Source organism: Podarcis vaucheri (genome assembly GCF_965113315.1).
Source record: "Podarcis vaucheri genome assembly, chromosome: 15".
Taxonomy (NCBI): Eukaryota; Metazoa; Chordata; class Lepidosauria; order Squamata; family Lacertidae; genus Podarcis; species Podarcis vaucheri.
Genome location: NC_138753.1, coordinates 19,355,006 through 19,378,203, shown reverse-complemented (window position 1 = coordinate 19,378,203; position 23,198 = coordinate 19,355,006). Strand labels below are relative to the sequence as shown.

The window sequence follows — 23,198 nt, the reverse complement described above, 5'->3', positions numbered from 1 at the left end:
CCCATTGGCAGTTCAGTCTCAGATGCCATGTATCAACTTGGGTAAAAGACTCTTAAATCAGGGGGGGGGGACCAGGCCAGGTCCTTTTTTCATTTACATGCACTTCTAGAGATCATCTTTCACCAAGTTCATCTTGCCATGTCTGATTTCCCAGATGTAGCTCTTATAAGGCACACTATGCACCAGAAGTTACATTTAAAAATGATCCCTTAACTCAAAGCTGTTAGTGCTTTCTGTAGCCTTTTCTCATTTCTGTTCTCTCCATTCCTTATCCTATCTGGCAGTGCCTTGAGGTTAGAGAGGTTATCAAGGATTGCTTTACTGGGCTCGGAAGTATGCATTTCAGGAGCTCTTAATGTTTGCTTCATATATAGGGTAAATATTATGATCCCAAAATTCTTCCATGGCTTGGATTTTAATCTAAACCAGAGAATAATTTTGCTTCTTGTCCTCTTCCAGACAGCTAGTCCCTAAACCACATTGCTCTTGAGGTCAATTTGCTCTTGACATGATAGGCAGGGGCTCTTGGGCAAATGCTGTAATGCTGAGCTAACCTGAAGAGGAGCTGTCCAGAAGACTCTCAGGCTAAGAGCAGGTGTGTGGAGTTTTAGGAAGCAGCTTCGAGGCAGCAGCTAAGAATTTACATAACCAGCCTGGCTGAGTCATCTCTCCAGGAGTACTAGTAGAGTTTTGAGTAGAACTCTTGTGGCAACTTAGGCCCAAGGTATCTCAAGGATCACTTGAACCCTTATAACATCGCAGCTCATCACTGAGGTCACCTGCAGGAGCAGCATTTGTTTTTCCCTGAGTTGGTGAGACTCATTTGACAACAAGAAACTGAGCCTTTAGTGCAATTGGCTCAGTCCTGTGGAATGTTCTGCCAATAAGCCTCCCTCCTGTTAGAGGGTTTTTGTTTTGTTTTTTTGTTCTAATATTTGAGGGTTTTTGTGTTTTTATATTTTGTTGGATGCTACCCAGAGTGGCTGGGGCAACCCAGTCAGAAGGGCGGAATTTAATAATAAATATGACAATGACAACAACAATAAATTACTACTATTATTACTACTATTATTAAGCAGCTGCCTTCCATGCCAGCTTTTAAAGACCTGCTGAAAACGTTTCTATTCCACCAAGCCTACACATGTAATTAAGAATGCATCTTTCCACAATGGTTATTTGATGTCTGTTTTTTTAACTTTTAATATGGTTTACATTGTAAAAAATTTTTGTATTATTGCTGTAAACTGCTCTAAATAAACTCAGTCTTGTGCTACCATGGGAGCACTGCAGCATTGACACTGAACTTTAATTTGCTGTTGTCACTGTCACTGAGACCACAGCAGCCATTGTGGGTGTGTTCAGAGCCAAGGAGTGATACCAGCTGGGGAATGCTAAGGGTCTGGGGTACACTATGGCCTTGAGGTATAATATCAGGGACTTGATTCCGGCTGCTCCTGGGTTCATGATGTGCTCCTCCTCTGATGAGGTCACATCCCATTCCAGCTCCAAGACCTAGAGCTGCCATAATGGGGTGTGCATTTTAAGCAGCTCCAGATTTAAACTGTGGGCCCTTTGCCCTGATTTGGCAGGGAGGGGAACGTGTAAGCATAGGTGCATGGTAGGAAGGACAGTGAATAATAAGTCTTGTTACCAAACAGCTGTCTCCCTTCCTTGGTATGTCCCAGAAGACAAGCCACACACACTACAAAAGGTCAGTACATCTAATTTACATGCACAGGCATTAAACCTTCAAACTAAAACTGAACAATTTTTGTTCATGGGTTTCTGATATGTATGTGAAATTATCGGAGCTGGATCTGACTCAGGTATAATGCATGGCACATGATGAATGGCTACACGGTTCTGTAAATTTATTTCTGTGAAAGGTGCAGCTAAATAAGCTATCCATATGTTTATCATGGTCAGTATTTTGGGGGGCTCTCATTCTCTTAAGATCGAACCAAGGTAAGTGAGTTACCTGGCCCTGCATATGCTTACAGGCTCTCCTTACCACAAATGATCAGGCTATGGTTGTGGTCCTAAAATAAATGTGACCCTTGAAGCCTCTCTAATTGGTCCTCAGGGCTCTCCCCAGTCCACATGCTCCTTGTGGTTAGTGTGTGTGTAGGAATGTCTGGCTTTAGCATGGCTGGGATTTAATTTACTGTACAAAGGTGCCATTTGTATCCTTTACTCTGCCCACTTTTGCATCTAACCCTTACCACCAGTGGTATGTGGCCCCTAACTTTGAACTGGTAGGTTTAAGAGCAGCTTGAGGCTCTTGGCAAAAAGGCTTCTAAACAGAACCCCCCCCCTGCACTTTGAAGCCCCGGCCTCTGGTACTTCAAAGCACAGGGCAGGGCTTTCTGGAAGTCTTGGCCTGTGCTTCGAAGTCCCATAATTCAGGGCTTCAAAGCATAGTTTCATTTGATGTCATAGGGAGCCTCCAGGTGTGGAGAAATAAGGAACTGACCTGCTGACCAGAAAAGGTTACTCACCTATGCTGTAGTATGAAGACAAGGACACTGGTCTTCTGCCTTTGCTGTGTCAACAGTGGAGTACCACTGCCTGCTATAGTTTAGGCACCAGCTTAAGCCTTCACATCCTGTTCCAGTCCCTAACCTCAGAGACCTAGAATGATGTATCAGCCTATTTCCATTCCCTATCAGTTTTACATGCACTCAAGCTTCTTTCCTTGTTTAAAATGCACGCACACTCAAAAAGCTATACACATTTTGCATCCATTCTTATCCCGAAATCCACATTTGTGTAGGCTTTTCAGTGCATTTGCCCCTAAAGTATTATATTTATTACTTATATTTCCATTTATATGCTACTTATAATCTAAAAGGTTTTGAAGTGGTTACAAAAGGTAAACACATAAGTGTGTATATACATAGACATATGCAGAAGTACAAACATGATCATGTCAAAATTCATGAACGATATCCGTATCCATAAAACACATAAAACCAGATAGCATTAGAAAGGAGTCAAACAACACAACATTCATACAGTTATTCATCCAATCCCACTTACCCTCCATTTCATATGGCCCCCACATCCATTCAATGCTTGAAGCATTACTTTTACCAAGCACTCATGCAAAAACCACTCACACTCAATAATATTCTGTACCCTGGAGTGTATAGAACTACTATGATTCACTCACTCCCAAGATTAGAATCATAACATACAAGATACAGCAAAACCTCCAAACCTGATAAAGGAACACTCAGCACTGGTAGCAGACACATTTTCCCCTAAAATATGCATTTTATGTGTACTTTTCTAGCAATTCACACATTTCTCTGTGCATTGTTTTTAACTGAAACTGGACTGCAAAATTAGGAGAAGTGATTGACAGGTGCATTCCAATCAGCACCTAAGTTCAGGTCTGGTGTATTAGATCAGGTCACTTTAAAATGCAGACCTTACAAATTTATCCTCCATCCCTACAGGGACCCTGGGATTCCCTGGCCCAAATCCAACCCACTATCTGCAACACCTCCCTGGCTCAGTTCCACCTTCCCTACTCTCAAAGCAGTTTTTATGCATGGAATGCTCATTCTGTATCATAAACCTTAGTGGCTTTGAGTACAGACTCAAAGAGAAGTAGCAATCGTGGATTAATGAATCAGGATTTTTAAAAATTATTTTTCAAAGGAGTGTATCATGGTTGTGTACGTGTCCTGACGCGCAAGTTGGAAGGGGCCCATTGTGCTGACATAATCATCTTCTCTTAATTTGGCCTGAACAGCACTGTTTTAATTATATTGATTCATGCCTTGTTTTCTGCCGAACAAGCACTGGAAATTGAGTACCGATCGCTGAAACTACCGACGACAGCAAGAGGGCTTCCTTAATGGGAGCAGAGATACGACCCTGGTCCCATCCGTCTCCCTGTTGTCTGTTATTATTTCTAAGTGCAAAATATTAATTCTGCATAGAAATAAAATTGAACTCTGGAAATGGGTTCCAGGAAATAAAACTGTCACTTGGCTTAATTAAGAAGCCATTATGTTTCAAAAGCCTGCCGCAATAAGAGTTTCTTATAGCAGACTGGTCTGAGCTGCCAGTCTTCACAATCCTGCACATGGGAAATGGGCTTTTAGGAATTGGTTCCTCCAGTACACTCGAGGGAGCATACAGAGTTTTTCTGGTAACAATCCTGTGTGGTAGGCCACACTGAGGCTGAGAGGTACTGACCGTCCCAGATTCACACAGTGAGCTTTGCAGCTATGTGAAGATTTGAACGGGGGTCATCTGAATCTTAGCCCTGACATCCTAATCGCAGCACTAAGGATAGCCGTTATGATGCCCTTTGGACTACAGTTCCCATCAACCCCTGCCAGAATGGCCAGTGGTATGGAATTGTGGGTGTTGTAAGGTGACGGATACAGCATTAACTACACCCTTGAGCAAGAGTCATCCATTGTGAACATTTGGAAAAGTATGTGACCAAATTTAGTTTTAACCATTGTGAACTTTTTTTGGGTGGCGGGGAACTGCCTGAGATTATTGTTGCTGTATTGATCCTAAAATAAGACAATGAGAGAGGCAATAGCAAGGGCGTGGGGGGTATCAGGTACATAGGCGCCGACTCCATGGGGCCTGAGGGGGCCCGAGCCCCCTCAATAATTCGTTTGGGGGGGCTCAGCCCCCCCAATAATTTAAGAAAATTATTAAGACTCTCCTCCCTGGAAGAGAGGGGAGTGGTTGTGGGCGGGAGCCCGAGCTCCGCCTCCTGGCCGGGGGCCTTAGGCCCCGCCCCTCCTCACCTGGGCTGGCACCCACGCCCACCGGAGGCAGCCAACCAGGTGTCTCCGGTGGGCGTGTTTAGCAGCTTAATGCTGCGGGGCCAGCTCCGCCTCCTCCTCCTCGTCGTCCCGCAGCGAGTCAGGATAGTTCCCCGTTCGTTCCCAGCAGCGACGACCACGTGGATCTGACTAAGAAGAGAAGCTTTAACATAGAAGTTTTGCCTTACCTTTTCTCTACGATAGTTGATTTGGGAGGGTTGAGTGCCTCTGTGTGTGCAAGTGGAGTTTGTGTGTGTTGATTTGCTCTATCTGGGGAGTCTCTTTGTACATCCCATCTAGCCTCCTTGTTTAGCTAATTTGGAGTGTGTGTGTGTCTTCAACGTTGCTGCGCTGTTTGGGGAAAAAAGCGGGGGAGCTTTCACTGCTACGTTTTTGTGGGTGCTAATTCTACTCTGCTAATATTACCCCTCTTACTGCTAAAGGCTTTCCTTAATTGGAGAGTCTGTGGGTTTGCAGAAGCGATTGTTTAAATCTGTGGGGTGTGTCCTGAGACTGTGTGTGGATATATTGAGTGTTTGTGCGATTGCAGAAACGCTTTACTTTGAATCTGCTGGTGTGTGTGCAGAGTTCGTGGGGGGGGTATATTTGCCCACCGGGTCTGTGTGTACCTCCGGAAGTTTTTCACTTCCCGGAAGCAATGCTTGTCTCTTTAAACTGCTCCTCAAGCTGCTGATTTTCAGCGGTCTTAGCATTGGTTGGGGGTGCAGGCATTGAAATTGTGCTTAAAATGGCTGAAGGTGGTCATCTCTTTGCAGACATTACATTGAGGCTGCTTACCTTACACGGACCCAAGCCTCCATTGTCCTTCAAACCCCTTGTGTCTCTCTCCGTGCTTTGTTTACCCCCACAGGCACCCTCCGCCCCCATCGTGGCTCCCTCCTGACTCTGATTTCCTTTACCAACCCCCTTCCCCCTTATGGTTGCTGGCTGTGCCTTTAATTTATAGTTTTACCCTTCCCCGTGCTGCGGCTCCCTTCTGGCTCATATTGACATTCCGTCCTATTGTTGTCGGTTGTGCGTTTATTTTATAGTTTTATTTGCCTTGCATTTATCATTATATTAGCTGTTTTCAGCATTTGTCTTACTTGGGAGACTAAGTCACCCCCTCCCCATTATCCTTCGCCCTCCACTCCCCCCCTCCCCCCAATAATTTAAGAAAATTATTAACTGAAAAGAGTGGTGTGAATCATGATAGTGGTTTTTTTTTAAATAAATTTTTATTGGTTTTCCAAACACAAAATAAAAACAAACAATGCACAATACACAGACATACAAACATATAAACATGTATAATTTCATACACTTGTTTTCATACACCTTACTTCCCGGACTTCCCCATACCTCCCTTTTTCTGCTTCCTTGTTTTACATTTCTTCAGCAACTCCTCCAATTAACTAATTATTCAATTCAATTTCTTTTAAGTTCTTCTTTAACTTATTGATTACAGCTGCAATTCTCTATTTCCCTATTCCTTGACATCTTATCACTCCTCAATTTTACAACAGTTTTAAAGATATATTTTACATTTCTTCCAGTCTTCTTCCACTGTCTCTTTCCCCTGGTCACGGATTCTGCCAGTCATCTCCGCCAGTCCCATATAGTCAATCACCTTCGTCTGCCATTCTTCCAGCGTGGGTAGTTCTTGCGTCTTCCAATACTTTTCTAAAAGTATCCTTGCTGCCGTGGTAGCATACATAAAAAACGTCCTATCCTTCCTTAACACCAATTGGCCCACCATGCCCAAGAGAAAAGCCTCAGGTTTCTTAGGAAAAGTCCTTTTAAGGACTTAATTTCATTATAGATCATTTCCCAAAAGGCTTTAATCTTCGGACAGGTCCACCAAAGGTGGTAGAAAGTACCTTCAGCCTCATTACATTTCCAACATTTGTTATTGGGCAAATGATAAATTTTTGCAAGCTTAACTGGGGTCATATACCACCTGTAAATCATTTTCATGATATTTTCTCTTAAGGCATTACATGCCGTGAACTTAACACTGGTGGTCCATAACTGTTCCCAGTCAGCAAACATAATGTCATAATGAATCATGATAGTGTTACGGTGCTGCGGGCACACTTAGAATTTGTCCCGGTGCGCGAACCTTCGTGTAAAGTCTGGCGGGCCAGTGCTGCGGCCGCGGCGACATCAAAAGGACTGGAGCAGAATCGCCTGGAATCCTCCACCTCGCGTCGCCTTGACGCTTCGAGACATTATGACGCCACGGCTATATAAAGCCCACCCTGCTGGCGCAGTCATTCAGTGTGTTAGTTTCGTTCAGTGCATGCTGCAGACGTGTTTAGCGTTCCGACTTTAGTGATTACTTTTAAAAAACTTTAAAACTCACTAATTTTCATCTAAAATTTAGAAAACTTCCCGGGGCAGGACCCTGGTATGGGCCCCCCCAATATTTTTTATAAGTCGGCGCCCCTGATCAGGTACGGTTATAGCTCACGTTTTGCATATATGAAAGGTTTCCAGTTAAGGATTATTCAGAAGGTGGAGCATGTGTACAGTGCTCACACACAAGGGGCAGGGGAGTTGCAGCAGAAAACCACAGCATCTCAACCATGCATTTGACAACTATTCTTTCCCAGCAGTGATCTAATCCAGGGAACAGGGTTCATATCTGCATGCAGAATCTGGGGACCCCAGCTGAGGTACAGTATTTTATTGGAAGGATTAAAGTTTCCCATCCATTTTCTCCAGGCCACGTGTAGTTATAGAAACCTCTATCATGTACACACACAGAGGTCAGTTATGAGTGCTCTCACTTTCTTAATAGGCCATAGACTGCAACCAGCAGGGTAGCTAACTATAGGGGGTGGAAAGGGCTTTGGCCCCCTTAATATATGTGGGCAGGGGATTGAATCCCCCCAGTATTGGTGTGCTGGTTAGGGAGAGACAGGTCACATGACACTGGGCCCCCTCAATGTGTGTGGGGCAAGTCAGTGACCCTGGCAACCAGTCAGAGAGCTTTCACCACTGTGAGTGGTGAGAAGTCTCTTTGGGACTCACTTCTAAAGGAGTCTTGGCTGGTTCCTTCCCTGCCTTGGTTCAGGCAAATGATTAAGACTTTCCTATTTAAGAATGCTTTTATGACCCATTTTCATGGCATCTGATCAGTTTTATGCTTCATGCTGATTTTTCTTTATCTCTGTGTTTTGTTTCTCGCTTTATTGTTCCTTTTTATAGCAACAAAAAACAAACCAACCAACAAACAAGCATGTATTTTCTATACCTCTTTTTAAGCCACTTGGGGGAAGTACACTTCCTTGCCCAGCAAGAAAATCAATGAGTGGTGTATAAATTAAAGTGAAAGTAAACAAAGAAAGTAAAAGTGGCAGCTTTATGCCAGCCTTCTTTGTGCCAAAATGGATTCAGTGAAAGTTGAAGCATATAATTAAAACCTCACAAACCCAAATTAAAGCTGACTGCAGTCTGTCCACAGCATAAACAAACATGATGGGAACCAACAAGTGCAATAAAAGCCCCCAAAATTCTATGTCGCCAACAAGACTGCCAACCAGGCTGCCTGTGGCATGGGGTTCCCAGTGCAACCTTGCAGAAGAGTTTGGGGAGATTTTCATTCAAAAAAAGGAGGGGTGAGGCAAGTCTCAGCACTTGCTCTCAAAACCAAGTGCAATCTAAGAACACGAGAACCTCGGAAGATCCCGTGGGATCAGGAAAACGGTCCTGCATCCTGTTCTCACAGTGACCAAGCAGGTGCTTATAGGAAATCTGCAAACAGGATTCAAGCCCTTCTCCAAATTTTGCAATGCTGTTCTCAGATGAATGCATATCTTAACAAACATACAAAAACCCATTATTTGCATAGCTGTCAACTTTTCCCTTTTCTTGCGAGGAATCCTATTCGGAATAAGGGAATTTCCCTTAAAAAAGGGGAAAAGTTGACAGCTATGATTATTTGGGGAGGGGGCATTCTTTTGCAAAAAATGTGCATATGAGGTAAAATTGGAGGCCAGCCACATTGGAGGATAAATTTGCACTATGCTGATGCTTTTGGGCTTTTTAATTCCACTACCCCTCCCTGCAAACTGATGTGAAAATGTGAGGAACTGAACTTAAAAGGGGAGGGGGCGCGAATGAGAAACTGAGAGAAATCAAAATGGACAGATTCACCCATCCCTAGCTCCTACACAGTCCTCTGTGCATGTACAACACAGCCTGGTTTGAGCCTCTCGTCTTTCTGCTGTTCCAATCTTCCTCAATCCCTTTCCCCCTCCGAGCTGCCTATCGCCTTTCCCACTTGCACTAACGCCTCTCCATCGCATCCGCTTGCAGCAGCCCCTGCCCTTTCCAGTTCATCTCTGCTAACAGGCCTGTGTAATAGGCTGTCTGAAGGGATCTGCTCATCTTAAGTTCACCTCTGAGCTTGATACTGCTGGTTAGCCGGTTAATATCACCAAAGAGAGAGAGACAGAGAGAAAGCATTAGATGAGAACGGAATATGCAAGAAAATGTTGGGCTCCTTCAGCCTTCCACAGGATGACAGCTATGATACCACCCCCATTCCCAGTTACGAGAGGAAGGTAATTTGACATAACAGCTGTTCTGACACTTTCTCCCTGCAGATGATGCAAGGCAATAAGAATGCAAATAAGGAGGCTTGACGCTCGGCTCCTGCTTTCACCTGCAGAGACCAAAACTGCTTTCAAAACATGGGCTAATTAAGTCTCACTTCCCCTGCTGTGGAGGCAGCATCATTAGACCCATTTCCCTTGCAGTTAGAAAGGCAGAGAAGGAAGAAAGTTGATCAGAGGCTGATCCATAGCAGTTGCAGACAGAGGCATAGTTAGGCTCCCTGGTGCCCTTGTTAAAGACCTGTATCAGTGTCCCCTTCACTCTGGCCCTTGTGCCCTTGGCAAAGAGAGGTATCGTTGCCTCCAAAGTGGACAGAGACCATGGACCAGAAACTCAAAAAGCTTGCTTTTTCTTGCCACCAGTCAGTGGCATAGCGTGGGTTGTCAGCACCCGGGGCAAGGGGCGCGGGTGGCGCTGTGGGCTAAAGCCTCAGCGCCTAGGGCTTGCCGATCGAAAGGTCGGCAGTTCGAATCCCCGCGGCGGGGTGCGCTCCCGCTGCTCGGTCCCAGCGCCTGCCAACCTAGCAGTTCGAAAGCACCCCCGGGGGCAAGTAGATAAATAGGTACCGCTTACCAGCGGGAAGGTAAACGGCGTTCCGTGTGCGGCTCTGGCTCGCCAGAGCAGCGTTGTCACGCTGGCCACGTGACCCGGAAGTGTCTCCGGACAGCGCTGGCCCCCGGCCAATAAATGTGAGATGGGCGCACAAACCCCAGAGTCTGTCAAGACTGGCCCGTAAGGGCAGGGGTACCTTTACCTTTACCTTTAACCCATGGATTTGCACCCCCTAACCCTAACCCCCAGATGTTGCGCCCGGTGCGGCCGGCCCCCCTGCACCCCCCACGCTACGCCACTGCCACCAGTGACTTCCTCCAGGGCCACTGGGGTCAGGTCTGCTCTACTCCACCTCCCCTCCTCCTCTGTTGGTCCATCTGCCTGCCTTCCGGCCTCCCTCTCTCTGTATTCTACTTTTCTTTCTGCCTCCTTCCTCACTCCCTTCCTTTTTCTTCCTCCTGCAACTCTTGCCTCTTTCTTGCCTCCAAGCTCCACTGGCCAGTCCTTTTCTAATAGTGCCACTGGCTGACTGCGGAGGGGTCATGCCTGTAACCAGATGAGACACCCAGAGGAGTTTGCCATCAGACAAAATGATCCCAAATGGAGACAGTGGTAATGTATTATTATTACTACAACTGATATAGCCACCCATCAATAAACAAAGTATTACAACAAAATATTTAAAAATACAATATAGAATACAGTGGTATCTCAGGTTACAGACGCTTCATGTTACAGACTCCGCTAACCCAGAAAAAGTACCTTGGGTTAAGAACTTTGCTTCAGGATGAGAACAGAAATCATGTGGCGGCAGCACAGCGGCAGCAGGAGGCCCCATTAGCTAAAGTGGTACCTCAGGTTAAGAACAGTTTCAGGTTAAGAACGGACCTCCAGAACGAATTACGTTCTTAACCCAAGGTACCACTGTAATAAGAAACAAAGATAAATGGGGGGGGGACGGGAAAATGGAGACCACATTTAAAACACAAGACTATAATAGTAGAATAGGATTGCAGGTCTCTCTCTGCATCAGTTTAAGACACCAACAAATGTTGGCTATCTCTGTTCTTTTACTCTTCCAAATCCAGCTAGTCATTGTAAGAATATTGCAACTAAGAACCAATGCTAGTGTTAGCCTTTTTTCCTCCTCCCTCCACACCCCCTTTCCTTTCATGCCATGTATTTTAGCTCATAAGCCTGAGGCCAGGGACCGTCTATTAATGACATTTTAAAGGAGCTCTGGGATTTCTTTTTCCAGCCAAAGAGCAGGATTAAAAGAAATGAACAACAAACCCTTAAATAAATGACAGGTACGTGTAACAATCCCTCTCCCTCTTCGAAATTATTTCCGAGTCTGGGCACACGAGAGGCTGTGTGGCAAAGCACAGACATCTGTTGGGTAGTGTCTCCTGAGAATATAGATCTTTGGCCACCCGTACTTTAAATCTATGCTCATCATATATAATGAATTCTATGGCTGAGAGCAAGGTGTAAGGGTCAGCTGTATGCAGGCCTCAAGGGGTTTGGAGAAGGCAGAGAAAGAACCTTGAAGCTGAATGTCATCTGCATTTTTAGTGCCTGCCAAGAGTTATTTTGCCTAATGTAGGCAATGAAGCTGTTCAGGATGAGACTGAGGAGAGGGTGCACCTGCGAACAACTATCTTCAAGGCTGTGGAACCTGTGGCCTTCCAAAAATTGCTGGACATACAGCTCCGATCATCTTCAGAACCCAAGAACATCAGGCCAGTGGCCCATCTAGTTCAGAATCCTGCTCTTACACTGGCCAACCAGTTGGCCAAGAGAAGCCTGCAAACAGGATTTGAGCACAAGAACTTCCTCCTGGCACTTAGTCACTCGTTTTAGATAAAATCACAGATCCCCCCCCCCCCGCTTGCATTAACGTTCTGAAATTTTGCAACCTCCATGTTTTATTTATTGCCCTATTCTGTAGAATATCACTATAGTAAATCAATACATGGGTCATCAGAGGCACACTTGCTTAGGAGCAATATTGACTGACACCAGTGGGTTTACTCCTGGGGAAAAAATATTCAAGATACCCTAGGTATGCAGAGCGCCAGTCCCATTGAATTCTTGGGGGCTTCCTTTTGAGTCCAGACAGCAATTGTTTGTGGCATGTCCAAATGATATACGGTCTCCGCTGTGTGGGTTCTTTTGGATCCAGAAGAAGAAAGAATGGGGTGGTGGGGTGGCGTAATGGGACCCCCTGACCATTAGGTCCAGTCGTGACCGACTCTGGGGTTGCGGCGCTCATCTTGCTTTATTGGCCGAGGGAGCCGGCGTACAGCTTCCGGGTCATGTGGCCAGCACGACTAAGCCGCTTCTGGCGAACCAGAGCAGTGCACGGAAATGCCGTTTACCTTCCCGCTGGAGCGGTACCTATTTATCTACTTGCACTTTGGTGTGCTTTCGAACTGCTAGGTTGGCAGGAGCAGGGACCGAGCAACGGGAGCTCACCCCGTCACGGGGATTCGCACCACTGACCTTCTGATCGACAAGTCCTGGGCTCTGTGGTTTAACCCACAGCACCACTGCGTAATGATACCCCCACCCAAAATGGCCATTGCCTGTAAGCAACTTTAATGATGAAGGGTTGACCATGACACAGATTTCATTTTTAAAACTGCTGTGATTTAATGGCACGCTACACTGTGGTCCCCATTAGCTAAGCTGAGCCCCAGGGATCTGGAGCATCATCATTAACAGAAATTCTCTCTCAGAGATATATCCATTGAAGGGGCAGGAAGAATTCTTGGAGCTAAGATGCCTAGACTTTCTCCATGACAGAGCTGGTCCTAATCACAGAGAGTGACGGATGGTGAATCAGAACTCAAGCGAACACATGCAATGTCCTGTTGCTTCCTGTGTGGCAGCTACTAATTATCCACTGAAATTTATAGGCTCCTGGGATGTAAGCAGATGGGTATTTAAGTTAACCGCAGTCTTGAATTGTCTTCCATTAGTTCCAGAAACATACCTGGTTTCATCTGAGCTCTGCGTGTTCCAGATTAACTACCCGTTGAGTAACAGTGAGTAAGCTGGTTATTAACACAACAATGACACCATTAACTACATCCCTCATTTTCCCTTTAAAGGAAAGATGGGTGTGGCTGAGTTAGGGATGGACAATTTAGTTTCCCGTTTCTCTCTTTTTAAAAAGTTGCCACTTTCCCACATTTCTGCATCAGTTATGTTTCTTTGTTGTTGTTGTTTTTAAAAAAAGTCTTCGTGAAAATTCACCAGCAGTTTAATGCAATCTTTTCATATGTGGATTTGTAGCTGGTTGACTGGCAGAGGTGATCTGGAAACCAAGACTTATGCAGAAAGGTTGAGGGAGCTGGGCATGTTTCGTCTGGAAAAGAGGAGCCTGAGATGGTATACGAGAGCCATCTTCAAATATCTAAACTGCTGTAGCGCATGGAAGATGGAGCAAGCTTTTTTCTCCTGCTCCGAAGGGTAGGACCCAAAACCATTGGCAAGGAAAGTTACAAGGAAAGAAATTCCAACTAAACACCAGGAAGAACTTTCTAATGGCAAGGACTGTTTAACAGTGGAATAGACTCCCTCAGGAGGTGGTGGACTGCTTGATCACCCTTGGATATTTTAATTTATTCTGTGTTTGCTATCGTTTCCACTTTTTTGATATGTTGCTTTATTTCTCACTTAATTATGGTTGTGAATTGCCTTGTGGGGCTGATTTAGGACAGGAAGGCTGTTCTAATTTACCAGTTACAGGAAGTCCAGGAGGGGAGAGTATTCTTGTGCTCACATCTTGCTTGAGGGTTTCCTACAGGCATAGGTTGGCCAACTTGAGAACAGGACACTGGACTAGATGGGCCATTGGCCTGATCCAGCAGGCTCGTCTTAGGTTCCAATGGCAAGACACCAAATTTTAATAAATCAGTATATTCTGTTGTATATGCCCATTAGCTATATATATATATCAAATATGCAACTCTCTTTCCTTCCAAAAATAATGGGAGAGGGAGCAGCCTGGCTTTTGTTGCTAATACTGCTTCAGGTATAAGGAAGGAGATCCATGTTTCTGCAATTTAATATTGATTGTAGCCAAGAGCAGGCCTTTAAACCTTGCTGTGACTCTTGCCCCAGTTGCTATTCTGAAATCTGAGTACCCCAAATGCTGTATTTCATATTTCATAGTGCTATGCATGTTAATCTACTGGCATCCTAAGAATTAGCACCCAATAACAAAATTTTATATTACAATCTTATGTATACCAATAGAGCAATATTATGCAATGTGATGTGAATCCCATTGTATTTAAGGGAAGATTTCTAGATAAGCATGCATGGGATTGCAGCTATGCAGCACAGTCTTATGAATGCATTGTTTAAAGTGCATCCCACATAGTTCAATTGTTTTACTGACAACTAAGTAAGGATAGGAAGACAGTCTTAACTGTGCAGTCATACACTGTTAATTGATTAATCTTATGGGTTTCAGGCAGCAATCCTAAACACACTTACTAGGAAGAAAGCCTAATTGAACAGAAGTGGGACATACTTCTGAATAAACATGTTGTTAGATAGTTGATTAATTAATTGGTTAAACTTGCAGCATCAATTTGCAGTTGAGTAAACAGAGACGTTCTGAAGCAAAAAGCAGAATTTCTTCATTCTGAAGTGATGTGTCATAACAGGCATAAATTTAGATGTTGGCCACCAGCAGTTTTTTCTTCTCTCTCTCTCTCTCTCTCTCTCTCTCTCTCTCTCTCTCTCTCACACACACACACACACACACCATCTGTACATACACATTAGCCTGCAATTTGCATTGCAAAGAGAGAGAGAGAAAACTCCCATTCACTGCAATGGAACTTTCCCCAACCCCAATACAAATGGCACAAACAGAGCCTCCCATCAGGATTGGGATCCAGACATAGAGGGCAAGGTCTTTAACCCTTTGTCACAGTAATAGCCTGCAAGCCAGCACAGGGTGGGGACTGTAGACTGTACTGCTGACTTAGCTTCCGAGCACTGCACATCACTGCTGGTTACCAATAGGGGCAGGTGGAAGGGCAAGGCAGCAGAGACCTTGGTGCAGTGTGAGTGCAGGGGTATCCGAATGCTGTATCTGTGCCACACCAAACTCCCCAGTGCCTTCTCTCTCTTCTTCTTGGTAACCAGAAGAGATGTCCTGTATTCAGAAGATTGGCCAACAACACAGTCCTGTCCCACCTCGCTGGCTGCTACTGGTTTGTCAAATAATTTGGCAACTGCAGTTCAAATAATTTTATATAGATATAGATATATTCTTTAGTTATGGTTACTACTTTGCAGAGGTTTGTACTAGATTGCCCTTCTGGTCCCATCCAACTCTACATTTCTATTATTCTCTATAGACAGATGGTAGACAGACAGACAGACAGATTGTTATTGTACATAGATATGAAACCTGTTGTCCAATAATTGGTGGCCCTTCTTTGTTTAGATTTATTTCCTAAAATTTATATAGCATTTCATTGCAAATACAAAAAACATCAAAGCCGTTTCAAAAAGAATAAAACAATGTAAGTATCAGCAAACAAAACCCCAACAACACAAGAAAACAAACAAATGCCAATTGAAAACAACAATTTAAAACCTTCAAAAAAGTGATTAAAATCAACAATAAGCTAAAAAAAAAAACCCCACCAGATTAAAACACATGTCAACATTCTGCATGTCTGGGTCTGCTTGCCTAAACAAACAAAAACTATTTTTAGCATGTGCCAAAAAGAGTATAGTGAAGGCGCCAGCCCAATGTCAACATAGTCAGCCAAAAGGTTTTAAGTTGACAGATCTAAATGATTAATTTGAAGTTTACAGCCTTAAAAGCTAGCATATGATTATTTTTAACAGACAAGAAAACATGGCTTGTCGAGACTTTCTTTTGTGGCATGTTTCTAGGCATAGCTCCTCAGTTTAAAGTGCTGTGTCTGAGTGCTCTCTGACTTACTTAAGGACTCTTATAAATCCAGATACAGTGGTACTTGGGTTAAGAACTTAATTCATTCTGGAGGTCCGTTCTTAACCTGAAACCATTCTTAACCTGAGGTACCACTTTAGCTAATGGGGCCTCCCGCTGCCGCAGCGCCACCACCACACAATTTCTGTTTTCATCCTGAAGCAAAGTTCTTAATCCGAGGTACTATTTCTGGGTTAGCGGAGTCTGTAACCTGAAGTGTCTGTAACCTGAAGTGTCTGTAACCTGAGGTACCGCTGTAGTTCCAACCCTTGCATAGCAAAATCAGGTCTATCGCTACTGACTTGGAACTCTTGTATAATTCAAGTGAGCAATATATTTATTGCAGAATTCAAAGGGACACTGAAAAACAAAAAATCGAGCCAGCTGTAAATAAAATTTACTTCTCCAAGTTCTATGGTTTAAATACGACAGAGTCACTTATGCTGCATCTCAAAATTATTGAACTGAATTTACTTTATTACGGTCACAAACCAGCATAAGCAAAACACCTAAATAAATAGCATAACAATATCTCTAAGCGGATAATTATTAAATTAATTGGGAACAAGAACCAAACGTAGATTAAAACATTTACATAGAATACTTGATTAAGCGTAGGTGATGGATGAATAAAAACCTACAAGGAAAATTTAAAGGAGATCAGTTTAAAAAGAACAGCTGTATGGGGTGGGGCTTCAGAAGTATGGATCTAACAATATGGGTCTTCTATTTAGGACTGATTTGTAGTGTAGACCATCCTTCTATCTATCATGGCAGCGCAAAATCTGGCGACTAAATATGTGACTTCTGGGCTTTTGTCCTGTAGTAATAGGGAGATGTAGTGTTGTTCTGAATGCCCAGGGAACTTATATAGGATGGCCTGAATAAACCTGGCTCGAATGTCTATGTAATACTGGCAGTGAAGATGGGCATGCTCCATTGTTTCCTGCTGCCCAGAGCCACATGGACATTTCCTCTGCTCATATGGTATCTTCCTATAATGGCCTTCCTGAACTGCTGAAGGGAGGGCTTGGCAACAGGTCAAGGTGAAAGCCCTTCGTTGTTTTGGTATTTCAAGGTTAGCTATGTACGGCATTTGGGAAGTCGAGTATCTTCTAGTTTCGCTAACTAAAAATTATGGGGACCTGGCTACGTCTGCCTGTCGTTCTATGTCTACCACAAACTGTTTAATAATGTTTTTGGCTTGTTTGTTCCCCATGTTAAGTGAGAACTGTGAATTGAATCCTAGAGTTGTTATTATATTATCCACTGCTCGTTTCCATATCGATTGGAAATCGTCTTTGATAGTCAAGGAAGCAAGGCCGCTCAGAAGAGAGGCTAGTCTCAGCCAAAAATTAAGAGTGGCGAGCCGCACTCTGGCCTTGATTCTTATGAATCCAGTTTCGAGGCGTATTGTAGCATTGGAGATATATTTAAGTACTTGTACTCGCTTCGGCAGCACATATACTATCTCAAAATTAATAATTCCAGCCAACGCAGGGCCTTTATGTCAGCCCGACTGAACGTTTCCCCCTCCGCTCTTGTCTAGGGCAGATATTTAAACTGCCCCAGAAATGATAGACATTGCAGATGTTCTTTAAATGTGCTGGACACAGTAGAACATATCCTTTTCTACTTTCCATTGTACAACCAGTTACGCAAATGTGTGCTATCCCCTTTTTTGGGTATTCTCACATCACGGCACAATGAAAATATCAGATTCCATCTGTCTGACATCAACCCAGAAGTAACTGCAAGGGGGGGCTGAGGTTTTTGTCAATAGTATCTCTTAGAGTGGTGAATGGCACTGTTTAGCGGAACACGGCTGTTTATTTCTATATATGATAATTTTGTATATGTGGATGTTTTATGATGGCCTATACTTGTAATGCCTAATAAAGGTTTGGTGAAATAAGTAAGTAAGAGTGCTACCTCCCCCAGTGCTTTCCCCATGAAAACCCATTCTTTACTGCTGAATCAGAACAAATGACAATCTGCTCAAAACCTGAATTGTCTTTTGTTCTGCTTCAGAGTTAAAGACAGGGTTTTCGCAGGGAAAGCACCGGGGCAAACAAAATAAAATAAAAAACTGCTCGGATACAGCACTTTTAAACACAAACCTGTGCTTAGAAAGTGTGGGGGGAAAGGTAAGTATGAATGAGCCCATAATTGATCTGCAGTACTAGCATGTATTTCTCCCTTTCCTTGTCTGCAATTTTGGGAAGCGTTTGGCCTCCACTTTGTTTTATACCAGCAAACTCTGCAGGTTAGGGCTCCAATGTGGATTTTTAAAAATGCATTCCCTTTCATTGGTTAAAAATTTGCCTTTTCATTCTGCTGGTGTCTTCCCCCTGTCACCATCCCACCTCTCTCCACCTTGTGCTTAGATCACGGGAGAATAAAGCAAGATCTTCTCCTTTTTTGCTTGTTCAGCAGTCTCTACCAGGAATATGAAGAATGGGCCACAAATGCTCCTCAAAAGAGCTGAAATATTCAGCAAACAAGACCCCAATCTCTCTGGCTGCCTCCCTGGGAAAACAATGCAATAATTCTCTCCCAGATCCAAGGTATGCATCTTATCTGTTTCCAGGGCTGTCTGCTGATACTTGGCTCCAGTTCAGGGGAAATGATGGCTAAGAACAAGGGAAGGAAGAGAAGGGAGGGGAGGGGAGGGATGCAATGAACACACAAACTCTGACAGTCAGCAGGAGATGCAAGACAAGAGCATCAATTGCATGCTTCTACCAGACCCGTTGATGGAGCAAAAAAATGAATTCAGAATTGCAAAAGGTAAATGCCACCACGGGAAGAAGAGGTTTGCACAGTGGGATGGAAGTTAGCAAGGCTGGTATGAAATGTTGATTCTAGAGCAGGGATGGAGAACCTTTAGATGTTGATGGACACCCATCAGTCCCAGCCACCCTAGCCAATGGTCGGGGATGATAGGAATTGTTGTCCAGCAAAATCTGGTTCTCCATCCGTTATTATAATTAATAACCTGTCCTTCACTGTAAGGGCCAGATGCACCAACTCCAAGGGGCTGAGCATTTTTAACCCCCCACCCAATGTTTCCTACTGTCAGGGGTGGAGGAGGCTGAGCGCGGAGCTCAGCATGGCTTGAGTGGCTAGTTCCTCCTCACCCTTGCCAAGCACAAGAGAGGAAGAGCTGCAGGCCACTGTGTTCAGCTTTGTTCCCCGGCTCCTCCTGAAGTGTAACTCAAGGTCACACGTGCAACCCGTTCCCCTCAATCTTCAGTGCTTGTTGGCATCTCTGGTAAGGGCTGTCAATGGCCAAGATTACTATGCTCTGGCTCCACGGTCAGAAGAAGCAATGCTTCTGAAAACCAATTGCTGGAAGCCAGAGGTGGGGAAGGTCCTCTAGCGCTCAAATCTTGCTTGTGGGTTTTGCACTGGAGTGTCTGGTAGGCCATTGTGAGAACATGATGCTGGACTAGATGGGCAACTGGCCTGATCCTTCAGAGTTGTTCTAAGGTCCCAGGGTGGGTTACAACATTAAAACACAAAATTAGGAACAGTTTAAAGGAACTTACAACTCTTAGAGTGATGCAGATAATTTCTATTTTGGCCACTCACTTTGGGGGCAAACTTAAACTTTCCTGAAAAAATTAAGCTCTCCTGAAAAATCATGGCAGAAAGAAATTTCTCTGATTTTTTTTTGGAGAGGGTTACCTTATTTAATCTCATGAGATGGCCAAAGTTTTTTCTGCCCTCGTTCCTCCTTGCTATTTTAACTTGTAAATAAAAATCACATTCATTGTAGCACAGATCTCTCTGTACTTTCCTGTCACCCACACTTCTTGGAACACCCCTGAGGGTGCTGCAGTGTCATGTCACACTGTACCCAAGGCATTATGGGAACTGTGGGTGGCAGGAAGTGGGGTATGGCTCCCTCTCACAACTTCCTGCTAGCCAGACTTCACGGTGAGAGCCAGGAATGGAAGCATCAATCTCCTCAGAAAAGTAAGTATCAACCCCTGTCTGAAAAGTTTCCGAGATGCTTCTGCCGCACCACCAGGAAAGTGGCAGAAAATTGGTTTCTGTTTTCAAAAGGGGAGAATATTTGTGGGAAAGTGGAGGAACTACAACTACAACTCTTATTCCTCTTAGGCCACCTTCACACCATATATTTAAAGCACGATGATACCACTTTGAACAGTCAAAGTTTCTCCCAAAGAATTCTGGGAGCCAAGAGATCCCTATTCCCCTCCCAGACCTACAATTCCCAGAATTCCCTGGGAACCCACCAGAGTTTCCCTCATCAAGGATGGAGAGAGGGAGAGAACAGGAGCTCACAAGCTCACTGAGTTCCCTTCCATTTAGAACATGTCATGCTGTGTTCTGCTTTATGAGCCCCATTTCCCATTGCTACTCTATGCATAAGGGAAACTCACAGGGGTGGGAGGAGAAAGGGTGTAGAGGAAGGAGGTTGTATTAGTAAGTCCTCTTGGCAGCTCTTTTCAAGAGGAGTTATTAGAATTTATTTTCAATTATACACTAGAATAAGCCGTCTGCAGTATAGTTAACTTTCAATTTCAACCAATTTTCGACGCAATCATAGATGCCTCAGTGATTAAGAATCTATGTTGCAAAACAATTCCCACTTTGCAACACAATGCAATCAAACAGATCTACAACACATAACCCATTATCCAATACTTTTGCAGCTCACTGGCGAAGTGAAATAGGATTTGCCAAGCATCCACTTTTATACCCAGAGAGCTCCCAGCCTCATTTGCAAACAGATCTGCAAACTCAAAAACAGCACACAAGAGGGGTGGTGGTTTTTTTTTATTTCCTTTTTTGCTTTTGGTCTCGCTGTTTCTTTGCAAAGCCACAAATCTGATCGCACATATAAAAGGCCACTTTTGTTACACTTGACTTTGAATGGTTCTGTTCTGTATCTTGCCCACCAGCCTCCTTCCCTCACACTGCCACCCCCCATAGCAGATATGGCATGGGATTTAAATCAGTCTCAGGAACATAGGACAGCAACTCATTTAGATGCATAGAATATTTCAGGTTTATTAGTCTGAAAACCTGTACAAAAAAAAAAAAAATAATAATCTACTCACTTATCCAGATTAAGGAACTGCAGTACGGAATGAAGAATTCAGCCACCCTAGCATACCATCCAGTTAAACACTTTGTGGGTCTCATTTACAGATGACAGGGTTTGCGATCCACCCTGCAGCTCCTGCCTACCTCAGCCCCACAAGGGATTCCAGACAACCAGGGATCACGTAATGAAGCAGCCATTGTTCCCATAGCCAAGCAGGCTTGACTACATGATGCAGAGGGAACCTGAGTGAAAGTCTTATTGGTGATGCCAACCAATCAGGGACCATGAAGGATGACATTATGCCTACCAGATTTCACAACGTGATGAAATAGCTACAACTAGGTGAAGGAGCAAGTCAAAGCTACAGAAACCAACACAGCAAGCTGCCTTATACGGTCAGAGCCTTCATCCATATACCTATTTATTGACTTTTTTATTATATTTTTATACCACCTTTTCCTTGCAGGAGCTCAAGGTGCCATTCATGGTTCTTCTTCCTCTCTGTTTTATCCTCAGAACCAACAATCCTGTGAGGTAGGATAGGCTGAGGGTGAGTGGCCTGAGGTCACCCAGTGGGCTTCGTGGCTGAGTGAGGATGGTCTCCCAGATCTTAAGGCAAGACCCTAACCACTACACAACATTGTCTGCACTGACTGGTAGCAGTTCTACAGAACTCCAGGTCTTTCTCAGCCCTACCTGGAGATGACAGTGATTGCAAATGGGATATTTTGTGTGCAAAGCACATGCTGTACAATTCTCTTCCTTATAGACCAGCATACCCCCCCCCAAAAAAAAAAAACCCCTGACAATAAGCTCCTCCTCTTTTGGACAGCCTCAGTCACTTTCACAAAGAACAGTGAGTAGTTTAGACTCAATGTATGCAATTCGTGGAGCCCACTGCATTGGCATTAAGAATAGTTCCACATTATCCGCAACATGCATGCAGTTACAGAACTGGTGATACCGAAAGCAGATAAAGGCACACTTTTGTTTTCGTTTTCATTTCAGGGGTCTCCATTTCCAGAAATGGTCAAGTACAATGCACAGAGAAGGCAAGTGCAACCTGTCATCCCAGCCCTTGCATGGCGAAACCTGCCTTGTGCCTCTCCTATTCCCCTAGTAAGACCTTTCACAGCCGCGTAGCCTTTCCTTTCAAACACAACGAGATGCCGGGGAAGAAATGAAGCTGCCTTTATGCACTGCTAGATGGAGCAAACAGAATGCAAATCATGCCTCTGTATTGCAAGCACGCTGTGGCCACTCCACAGGGGCAGCGCCTCAGAATGCAAGCCACTTCCTCTCTTGGGCTCCTGTTGGCAAGAGCAATTTTAAACAGATAAATATGATTTAAGGCGTCAGAGACTCTCGTCACAATTCCCCAATGAGAAGAGAAAGCAATTATTCATGTGCCTTCTGGATGCCTGGGTGTGCATCTTCGATTCAGTGTGCGCGCGCGCGCGCGCACACACACACACCCGTAGAGATGCTGATGACAAATGGGGAGGTGCGAGAGAAGGTGGAGATTTACTTGGGACATATACTGGGTTCTATAGCCTCTCTCTGTAAATAAACTTTTCCTTGTCTTTATACTTTCCCGGGAAACCAGCCAGGAGCTGCTGACAGCACCCTGACAGGAATAACTTTCTGGTGGGAAGAACTCTTCAGTAGTGGAATGGACTACTTCAGAAGGTTGTGGAGTTTTCTTCATTGGAGGTTTTCAAACAGAAGTTGAATGGCCATCTGTCAGGAATCTTTAGCTGTGATTTCTGCATTGCAGAGGGTTGGACTGGACTCTTGGGGCTCCTCCTAACTTTACAACCCTACAATTCTATGAATGAAAACAACAACAATAGATGTAATACTAGAGGTAAAACAACAGAGAAGGTTGCCAAATTTATTGAGAGAGCAATGAGACTGAGAGCTGCTATCTGAATGACATCAGTGTCGTCACCCGGATTCCTCGCCTAGGATCTTATTATTATTATCATTATGCTTTATTATTATTATTTTATTACCTCTGCCAAGTTTTAAGTACTGAGATTATTAATTTATCTGCATCTGGTTATTATTATCTTTCTCCCTGTCCTGACCATCCCTCCGAGGTTATATTTATATGTGTTTGTCCTTTGATGCTATGGCCTGTCGGCTACGCAAA

General features: G+C 44.2%; 1 protein-coding gene and 1 long non-coding RNA gene across 10 annotated transcripts in view; one reads left to right on the top strand and one right to left on the bottom strand.

The window, feature by feature from the left end:
- The window catches only part of NTM (neurotrimin), a 799,838-nt gene that overhangs the window by 536,848 nt on the left and 239,792 nt on the right, over window positions 1-23,198 (bottom strand). The gene's annotated exons all lie outside the window — the stretch shown is intronic.
- LOC309519679 lies at window positions 19,896-22,401 on the top strand. Its single transcript, XR_014213963.1, has 3 exons — window positions 19,896-19,944; window positions 21,148-21,438; window positions 22,052-22,401. It is a non-coding gene; the product is annotated as an uncharacterized lncRNA (long non-coding RNA).